Genomic DNA, 9,794 nt, shown 5'->3' on the forward strand with positions numbered 1-9,794 from the left:
AGTTTTTAATTTGATGATTAGAAATCTTCAAGGACTCACCTTAATTAATGGGTTGTAGCAAAGAATTAATTATACTGATACAGCTGAGTAGAGATACGGATTAAATACCTTTGCCACTAAAGTTGTAACTCTTTTTCCATTGCGTTTAAACAATACTTAAACATTTTACGAAGAAATCGTTGTTACAATTTTTGTCGAGGAAGAGTTCCTAGTTATCAATAAAGAAAAGAGAGTCTTACTGAAATCATCTGCAAGTCCACCGATAGTAATCTTCCAAGTTCCAAAATAACACAACGAAGATAAAAGGAGGAGCATTAACAAACATAATGTCACTCAAACAGCTTTGTGCAGCGACATCTTGACCAACCTCTAAGGTCGAGGATCAAAACCATTTTCATCGATGCTTAGCATGATTTGGTCGTTAACAGTTGGGTGAGATCAAGGTTCTGAACGGACGAAACACCTTATGATTTCCTTTTTGTTAATCAAGGCTATTGATATATTTATCTGGCATAGTAACTTCAGAGATTTCTCCAACCTAAACAGCCGGCGGTTTAACGATTATCACATCAGCGAAAAAATAAAAAAAGGGAATGTTTATGTCATTGCGCTATACTCCTGATTAATGAAAACCTAAAAGATGCTGTATGAGGCCCAGTCTCACCTGGCGTATAAATAGCGAAACACGGTAGCTACAAAATAGAATCATGGGTCACGAAATAAACGATGATACACGATTTTCTGTTTCGAGTTTGATGAGCTCATATTCAGCTTCTTCAATAGTGCTGGTGTTACCAAGTGCACCGTTTCGTTACACACTTGTGGGGCAAATCACATTTTCACAGGAGTTAGGGTGAGGACAGAATAAGTTCATAGCGACCTAATGCAGTGGATGAGATAAACGGGTATTGACTAAAGATACCTAAAGATACAAATATAATTAATTTGAAACATGAGACAAACGAATGAAAGAAATATCGATCTTATTCACTCGTCACGAACGCGGGGGGTTGGAAGGAAAACATTAACTTTCCTCTCAAGGTCATCGGATTTTACGATCTGAAGTTCACCCACATAGCTTTAGATTTCTCGTTAATGAGCCATGACAAACAGTGGATACATAAAGGATCATCCTGCATACTGCTGAGATCATCGATGTCGAAAGTGTCATATCTAAATAACACATAGTGAAAAAAAAGAAAATTTCAAGCTCCTTCGTGACAAAGGAAAAAAATCATTTTTAACCGACGACCGAAAAAAAAGACCCTATCCGTCAGATCAAGTTAAACGACAGAGTAAATATCAATGCTGACATGTTGATAAACATACCAGACCTTGAGGTAGCTTATTTATCTTCCCATGAGGGATCTTTGAAGCTGCAGTATTTCTGATTTCAGTATCATGTGTGTCACTTGTCTGTATGAACTATAATACAATTATTTATGGCCTCGCTTACTGCATCCAAACTCAGCAGACAATTCCGGAGCTCTAAGAGAAAGAGAGCTAGGGCCTCAGATTTCTCTTCCAAATTAACGACAACTGGTTCAGTGACAATTTAATCATAAAATTCCTGTAAGATACCCTGAGGGTTTCTGTACACAAAGATGCATGGAGTACTAGATTTAAAAAATTCTGGAATAACTTCCTCGGATATTTCTCTAAGAAGAGTACTTATCGTATTCGCTTTAATTCTTTACAAGACGCGTAACGATTTGAATATGCTTTTCTTTAGATAAAGCGAGAAGTCAATTATTTTCTTGGGAAAGAACTTTATTGGAGTTGAATTTATTGCAAGTAGTCTTCAGGTGAGGAAAGATAATGAAGAGATATGTAGCAGATTATAATCGAAAGACGGGAAAATTGGAAAAAAATAAACATAAAGAATACATGTTATTGATGTGATTTCTTTAGCTTTGTGTCTCCTCCGGTGATGAAGATGTGCAACTTGTTATCACAAAGTACACGTAGATATCAACCCAGCAAAAGAGGAGGGATCTTTGAGAACAGAGAAAGTTATCAGTAAAAGCAAAGTATCTCGATGTAACACTAAATTTTTTTACATGTAAAAGAAAGACAGTGAATGCAAACAACTGAGACATGGATGCCCATTTAATCTTGTTCGGAAATCGACTACATACCGACAAACCCATCTGGATTTTGTGAATCAGCATCGTTTTCATATAAGAAAGGAACAGATTTTATTATTCCAAAACTGATTGTATCGGGATGAGATCTAGAGCGCCACTGAATTTCACTGGACATTTACGCTTTTGACTGCAAAAATATTTCGTGCAGAATTGGCGGGAATTATTTACAAGAAAAAAGTTTACCGTTATTATTTTTAGAAACTTTATGAAGTTGTCGCGGTGAAAGCGGAAAATGAAAATTTGAGAGAACTGTAACGCTAATGGAAAGGTGACCAAAAACAAATGTGTATCATATTGATCAAGGGATATATCGAGTTGATCACTTGAAGAGTAATTGCATTGGTACAATATAATTCACGGTATGAATTTATCCTTGTCGATTCAGTTATGACAGAGTGTAACATGGCCTGCTCTGAGGAGAAAAGGAATTTTGCGGATTGAGAGTGTTTTGCACCAAAACGGAAATAACTAAATTTAAATTACAAGATAAATTAATCGTCATGCAGAAACATGTAAACAAGTACTAATCATAGAGAGAATAAAACAAACAAACAAAAAAACAAGTAAAATAACTTTCTTAGAGAAGAATAGTAATTGTGATCACGAAACTGGGTTTTAGACGAGGTTAGATCTTTTAAACTCGTGAATATGTAACCTTGTTCATTTTTTCATCGAAATTGTTGTCAAGCAAAATATTATTTTTGATATTTTCAGGCATGTAGAATTAACAAATGACATCATTTGGAGAACAGAGGGATTCAGAGGATGACAGTTTAACAGGTACAAACCAATTTTCATTCTGCAACTGATTAGAGCTGTTTAGAGCTCATGTCATTTATAATGAAAGATCGTAATCTTAATTTTCGTGCGGCTGACAACAATCAAGTTTAATTTCAGTCGAATTTTCTCGGGCTACTGTTGTCCGACGTGAAAATATTTCACTTGCATACACTTATAAATTTCATTGGTTTCTCTCATTTGACTCGTGGTTAAATAGACTGCACGCGATGCAATTTCCTAAACCCTCTAACTCCTAGAGATGAAATAACTTGGAACTTATTCCTGTAATATCAATACGTTATCCAGCAAACAGGTAATGCAAATACTCAAAGTTTTATCTGGTAGAATTTGTTCTCTTTGAACTAACACCAAATTTCCGTATCTCCTATGAAAGGAAACATGTAGCCGGGGAGAATTAACAATTAGATCACGGGAGTTAAAGATTTAAATGTGCGTGATTATTATACGGTAGAGGCGCGTGATGAGTATGTGACAGAGCTAGATAACGTGATGTATGTAATTATAATTCTCGTCAAAGTCAAAACCAGCAATTATCTATCGAAAACAAACGAAGCTCGAGGTTGAAAAAAAAATACATAATCCCTTCGTTTCTTTTGATATCGTAACATTCGCGATATATGGTAATATAAAAACGGAAATATGGTTGTCTGAAATATTACAATTTTTTCAGTTTTCAAAACATGACATCTCCACCGCACGCTGTAAATGTACCATTTATATCTTCACATATAAAGGTATCAAGGTCGTCATAAGAACCGAATTTATCAACACGACAATTTCCTTTCCATGAAGGCTTTTTTTAAAAACATTTTTTAATTTTTTATCTGAAGCTGAATTCAATATTTCTTGTAATAAGCAATTGTTGTATTTCAATGTCCGAAATTGAATTGTTTTCCGGCGAGCTGAGTTTCGATGTAGCGGATCTCTATTTTCCATGCTCTTACATAAAAATTGTATTTCATTCAAATTTACAATCGATAACTTTGAATAAAAAGGATGATACATGTCCGCTTGTGGATACGAATTTATCTGCTTGAATTGAATTATCTCTTTGAAGGTGCAAAAGATGTCATGAACACTCGATAGTAAAATTCGTAACAACGCGCGGTTACCTAATACTTCCTTTATACGTGTGTGTTACTGAACAAGTGTGAGCTTAAGAAGAGGGTCTGAATGGGGGGGTCAAAATGTCGGTTGTCGGTTAAAATTTCATTACTTTGTCGGTTGTCGGTTAAGATTTTTGACCTTTGTCGGTTGTCGTTAAATCTCAGTTAATAATTAAAAATACACGTTAATTATACACATTTATCATGCAATTTGCCCAGTTTTAAGACTTTAAACTCTAGACGAAGTGTAATACTTGTAATAATTCATTATTTGTTTTCACTTAAACCTCGTTAACGCTGTTTTTTAATTTAGCAACGTGCTCATCTACCCCACTTTTGTTTGCAAATCTAGTATACCGATAAAATTCACCAAAGCTTTTATTATAGATGTGAATTTGTTTCCTGTCGACTACGGGGCATCGAAGTAAATCAAGAGAGGTAAATTCTACAAAGAATGAAACACCCACTCTAGCCCATGGGATACCTAATTTTAATTTGTAAGCTACGGAAGTCTTTTTTCCGAGACGTCCACAAAAACTCACTACACTTATTATTCAACGGCTCTCGTGGCTTTTCTGCGAGGTTTCTTTTTTTTCTCCTTTTTTTGCCAAAAATTTGGTTGTCATACGTATCAATCTGCACCGTTACATGGATTTTTTAACTGTTAGTACCTCTTACATGTCGAGACGCACAAATGCACGAACAGCCCTGCCGGATCGGGTAACACACGCTCTGTTCAAAATCTGATTCCTCGTCATCCGAATCTGTCTCGTACTCATCGATTTGTACTTCTCTGTGATCCTCAAACACCTCAGTAACATCCCCTTCGTCCACAAATTGTATGCTGACAACGCGTTGTGCATTTGCTGACGATACAGTGTTTTCTTCAGGATATCGAAGCCTCTCTTCAGACTCGTCGGTGTGGTGAACGGCGCAGACAGCTGGCGGCAAGGCCCCAGCCTTATCTTTTGTGGTCTCACTCCTAACCGTCCGTTGGCGTACTGGTCTGTAACTCTCTAGCCACTCTTTGATCTGTCCTTCCATCCCTGGTGTTATGTCTTCACTTGGCAAAGGTGTTATCGTAGCTATAGCAGAAAGGGGCATGGCGGATTGAGGTACCGGATAGTAGGATTTGTCATGCGTGTAGTACTTTGCTGCCCATCTAGATGTGCGCTTCAGAGATTCCTTGCAAATTGTTCCAAAATCCTGGGCATATCGGCCATGGAATCAGCATCTAACTTTTTAAGATCTTCTTCCCTACCTGAGAAGATTGAGAATTTACAAATTTTTTGTTGTTTTCTGTGTTTTCAGCCATGATTTGGGCTTTAAAAATAGCTCCACGGTTTCTTTTACCAACGCTACAAGAAGACGGCGCGAACATTGGTTGTCTTGGTTTATTTTTAAAAATACATTTTAGCCCGGCAAATTCTTTATTTTAGCACACAGAATGCGCCACCATGCCCATCAAAGTGATAATAATACAGTTTTTAGCCGGAATTTAAAAGAAACTATCTTTACATAGCGAACGCACCAAGTGAGCGTTTTTCGTTGTATAAACAAGGCAGTGTTTATAAACAAGGAATACCGCAGAATTTCCAAAGTAGCGAAATTTATGACTTTTGAAAATCAGGTAAACGAACTACAAGTGCTAATTCAGCCCTACCATCCTGAAACTTTTGAAGGTCTCCTTGTTGCCTTTCGTTTCTCTCGATGTCACCTCCTTCAGTCATGATCCTCTTTGCCAGATTTTCATCTTCTTTTGCTTCTTCTCGTGATTTCCGTTTCCTTCTCACTTTTGACTCGTCACCTTTCTTCTCAGTGTTGTTCATTGACTTCTGCTTGCTTTTATCAGATGTAGCCGGCGCCTTCAGCAACACTACTGGCTTTCCGGTCCAGTTTGTGACCTCTTGGATAATGTGTACTAAAATATTAAATACCGCGTGTTTTAAGTTTTCTCTTTAGTAGGCTTTTGAGAAACTTACCCAGTTCTTATCAGCAAATGCTCGTCAAGATGTATAAAACGTGCACATCGAGCGAAATCTCTCGTGCGTAGCTTCCCTCGAGGAGAGAATTGAATATTATTTGAACGACTGGTTTTCAGAAACGAATAAATTTAAGGGTGTGTATAAATAAACGGGGTCTTTAATATGTTAAGCTACACTGTTGTTCATTCACCAATTAATCAGAAAGAAGCTTATAAACTGATTTACTCGCTACTTCTTTGTAGAGATTTTCTACTCAATTTTCGCATTCAAATGGACGGTGAAAAAGAAAAAAAAAAACATTCCGCTCCACAAAACAACAAACAAAAAACGGTGGAACCAGAGTTTAACCACGTTAATATTTGAGCTTAATATTTAACTACAGAACTAAAGTGATTCATCAAACTCCGCTGCACGCGTTCCACACTTACCGTTGAGCTCACTGCTACTTTCATCCGATATTAAATTTGGAAGTTCAAGCTGCCATTGCCCATCCGTCACAATTGCAAAATTTTCGCATTTGCCCGCAGGCGATTTCGCCAGGCGAAATAACTTTAACGAAAATCCGCCAATTCCATATTGATGTGCCTGCTCCTTTAGTCCTAAAAACTCCGTAAGATGCTTTTTTTAGTTCAGATACTCCTCTATGAGCTTCTTTGTCTACTGGGACCCTGCTTCGATGGCGACTTCTTCACCTTTTCGAAAAAAACTCACGATGACTTTAGCAATCCCAGTCATGACCCGACCGCACGAACGAACAACGAGCAATAAAAAGACAACAGCAGGGCGTCTTGTCAGCCCGATTACGAGCCGCTGTTCTAGAAATGAGCCCACGCTGCTCACCGAAAAGAAGGATCCCGTGGATTTAAAGTAATTTGAAGACAAGAAATTCTATAATTCGGCTAAATTTGGAATTAATGTGGTTACGTCGGGTGAAGAAGGATTTTCTGAGCTAGAAATCATCAAAATGCTGTTCTTTCTGAATACAAACATCCCTATCACGTCTGACCATGTCGGTTGTCGGTTAGAATTTATATGTCGCTAGTCGGTAATTTTTTCCCCGTTTCGTCGGTAGTCAGTAATTTTTTACGCCCTTTGTCGCTAGTCGGTTAACCCCTTTCACACCCTCCTACATCAATAAAATATTTGAACCAACCAAGTCCTTTATTTGGGAACTTCAAAATGGTGTGGTAAAGTGGTAATTGAACTGAGTGGAGTGCAATTTTGGTCTGAAATCATACTTGTGATTTCAAATCGAACTCGCGCTGCACGATTTTTGTGCGATTTTTGAAAATAAGCTACACATTAAAATAAATGATAAATTATGGTATAAAATGTTGTTTCTTATCTTTTGTTATTAACCTGTATTAGACGGTGATAACACTCAGTGATAACACTCAATCGCGTTAAACGCGGTTGCTCGATTTAACTGTCCTGGTAAATTAATGAAAGAATGAAATGGATAGTTATAAAACAAAAAGACGAGTTCCCTGATGTCATTACCCTCTGGAGTGTACACCGGTATTTTCGCAAGTTCCTGCCGGACACTCTAAAAGAAAAAAAATCATCACTGTTTCCGTTGGGCTATTGACCAATTATTTTCACAATCGTTATACTTGTTTTGCCCCAAACGATAATTTTTTTTCCCTCGGGGTACTGTTCTCTAAATAATGTAGTGATAATCACATACTTTGTATTGCTTCTCCCAGGTGTCAAAGATTTGGGATGCCAGTGATTTCTACCACGGTACCAGCGGGGTCTCGGTTGAGATCCCCGCCCGGATTAAAACGAGCAAACAAAATTGAATGAAATCCGGTTTCGCCGGCAGTCCAACGAATCAAGAAATGGTCTATTGTTCCGGCTCAACTTCTCACATAAAATGTGGCAATGCACACATCGAGCATACGTACATCGAGAGTTCAAAATACATTGTGTCTCATTCAGACCATCTCTCTCCAGTACAGTACTTGCGCGTCTAAATCTCTCTTCGGAAACAATCTTAGCAAAAGCATTCAGTTATCCTAACCAATCCATAAATAATAAAGGGTATATAACTCTTACTAACTATTGTTAAACAAACGCTTCTTCTGTTGAACAAATGAATTAACTTTATTTAACTGCCTCAGCACTTTATTTTATTTAAATGCGTTTAGACTGCCTTCGATCGCAAGAAACAAGTTTGGTTACTACTCTTTACGGCAGAAATGGCCTTCGGTTTTTTTTTAATCTTGTTATAAATGAAACACATTTGTCTAGTTTTAGCCGGAAGTGAATGAATTACTTTAAGAACTGTCGGTAGTTTTTAAAACCGAATTCTAACAATCGTAAAATAAATACTGTCTAGGCCGAAACAAGTTTATGCAGCCGGAGCGCGGGCAGCATTACTTTTTTGTTTCTTTCCCTTCAAGGACGCGGCACGCAACACAAGTGTGATTTCTTTGTTGCATTAATAGAATAACAAGTCTTCTTCGGGAACAAAACTCTCCCCAGGGTTTGCTTTAGTTTATTTGAAACCGAATTCGAAATACAATGTTCATATTTTTTCTTAAGTTTACGTACGGAGAGCGTGCGCAATGCGCGAGTAACACGCGAGTAACACTTAGAATCTCTTGAAGATCACAAAGAGTGATTACACAATAGGACTAATCAGTGGCTATTACAAAGCGGCAAGCGTAAGAAACAAAACAAATTGTGGGAGGGGATTATTCACCTGCCATGGTTTGATGCTACTCTGGTTTACAGATTTAATGAATGAACCGAAGAAGTTACAATTCATAGACCCAACGTTTCGTCACTCCTGTCTAGTGCCTTCATCAGGGGTGATCTGAACGCTGCAACAAGAAGTCATTTTCTACGATCACTAATTAGCTGCCTTTTTTCTGACGAGGTGTAAATAGGCGTCAGGAAGTAAGCCGTCATCATCACGATTTAAAGGAGCGTGGGCGGAGTTAACATGCTAAGCTTCCAAACAAAGGCGTTGGTGGTAACCCCAATTAGTGGTGATAATTTTAGACTTATCCCTCTCAATTGCATGGTTAGTTAGGCACATGTGCTCCGATAAAGCTAAATTTTCTTTTTTGCAAAAGAAAACAGCTTTTCGATGCTCTTTGAAACGTGTACCAAACTGACGTTTAGTCTGTCCGATGTATTCGTTGTCACAGTCGTTGCAAGGAATAGAATAAATGGCAAAAATATGCCCCAAAGTCTGGTTTTTTGAGGCAACTTTAACGTTGTGGCTATTCAAAATTCTCTTGATGAGTTCCGTAACACCCTGAATGTTGGGAATAACAGCAAAACCAGCAGCTGGTTCCCTTTCATCAGGAGTGTTACTAGTTGTAACTGGTTTTTGGCAGCTACGGAGAAAAGTTTTTGTGAAGCCATTCGCCTTTAAGACACTAGAAACATATTTCCTCTCCTCAGCCTTCGAATTGAATGAAGATGGTAGAAAGTCAGCCCTCCTGAGTAAAGTTTTGGCTACAGACTTTTTTATGGCAAATAGGGTGGTGAGGATCGAAAGCGAGGTATTTGTCGGTGTGGGTGGGTTTACGATAGACTTTTGTCTCTCAATTCCCACGAATCCCTCTGGACACATTTAAATCAAGAAAGGGCAAATGTATATCCTTTTCACGCTCAAGGGTGAATTGGATAGACGGCTCTACGGAATTCAAATGCGATAAGAGGCGCTCCGCTCCAGTTCCGAATACCGCAGAAATAACATCATTCACCTTTTTACGCACACGAGGAATTTCAGCACGTAT

The 9,794-nt window shown here is 38.0% G+C and overlaps 1 protein-coding gene and 1 long non-coding RNA gene across 2 annotated transcripts in view; both read right to left on the reverse strand.

Annotated features, from left to right (window-relative positions):
• LOC149045954 (glutamine--tRNA ligase-like) overlaps positions 1-9,794 on the reverse strand; it is a 33,981-nt gene that overhangs the window by 17,351 nt on the left and 6,836 nt on the right. The window lies entirely within an intron of this gene.
• On the reverse strand, positions 5,126-7,153 carry LOC149045955 (uncharacterized). The gene is made up of 3 exons (XR_016186691.1): positions 6,468-7,153; positions 5,718-5,975; positions 5,126-5,315 (listed from the first exon to the last, which is right to left on the reverse strand). It is a non-coding gene; the product is annotated as an uncharacterized LOC149045955 (long non-coding RNA).

This window comes from Pocillopora damicornis, chromosome 5 (genome assembly GCF_964200805.1).
Source record: "Pocillopora damicornis chromosome 5, jaPocDami1.2, whole genome shotgun sequence".
Classification (NCBI taxonomy): domain Eukaryota; kingdom Metazoa; phylum Cnidaria; class Anthozoa; order Scleractinia; family Pocilloporidae; genus Pocillopora; species Pocillopora damicornis.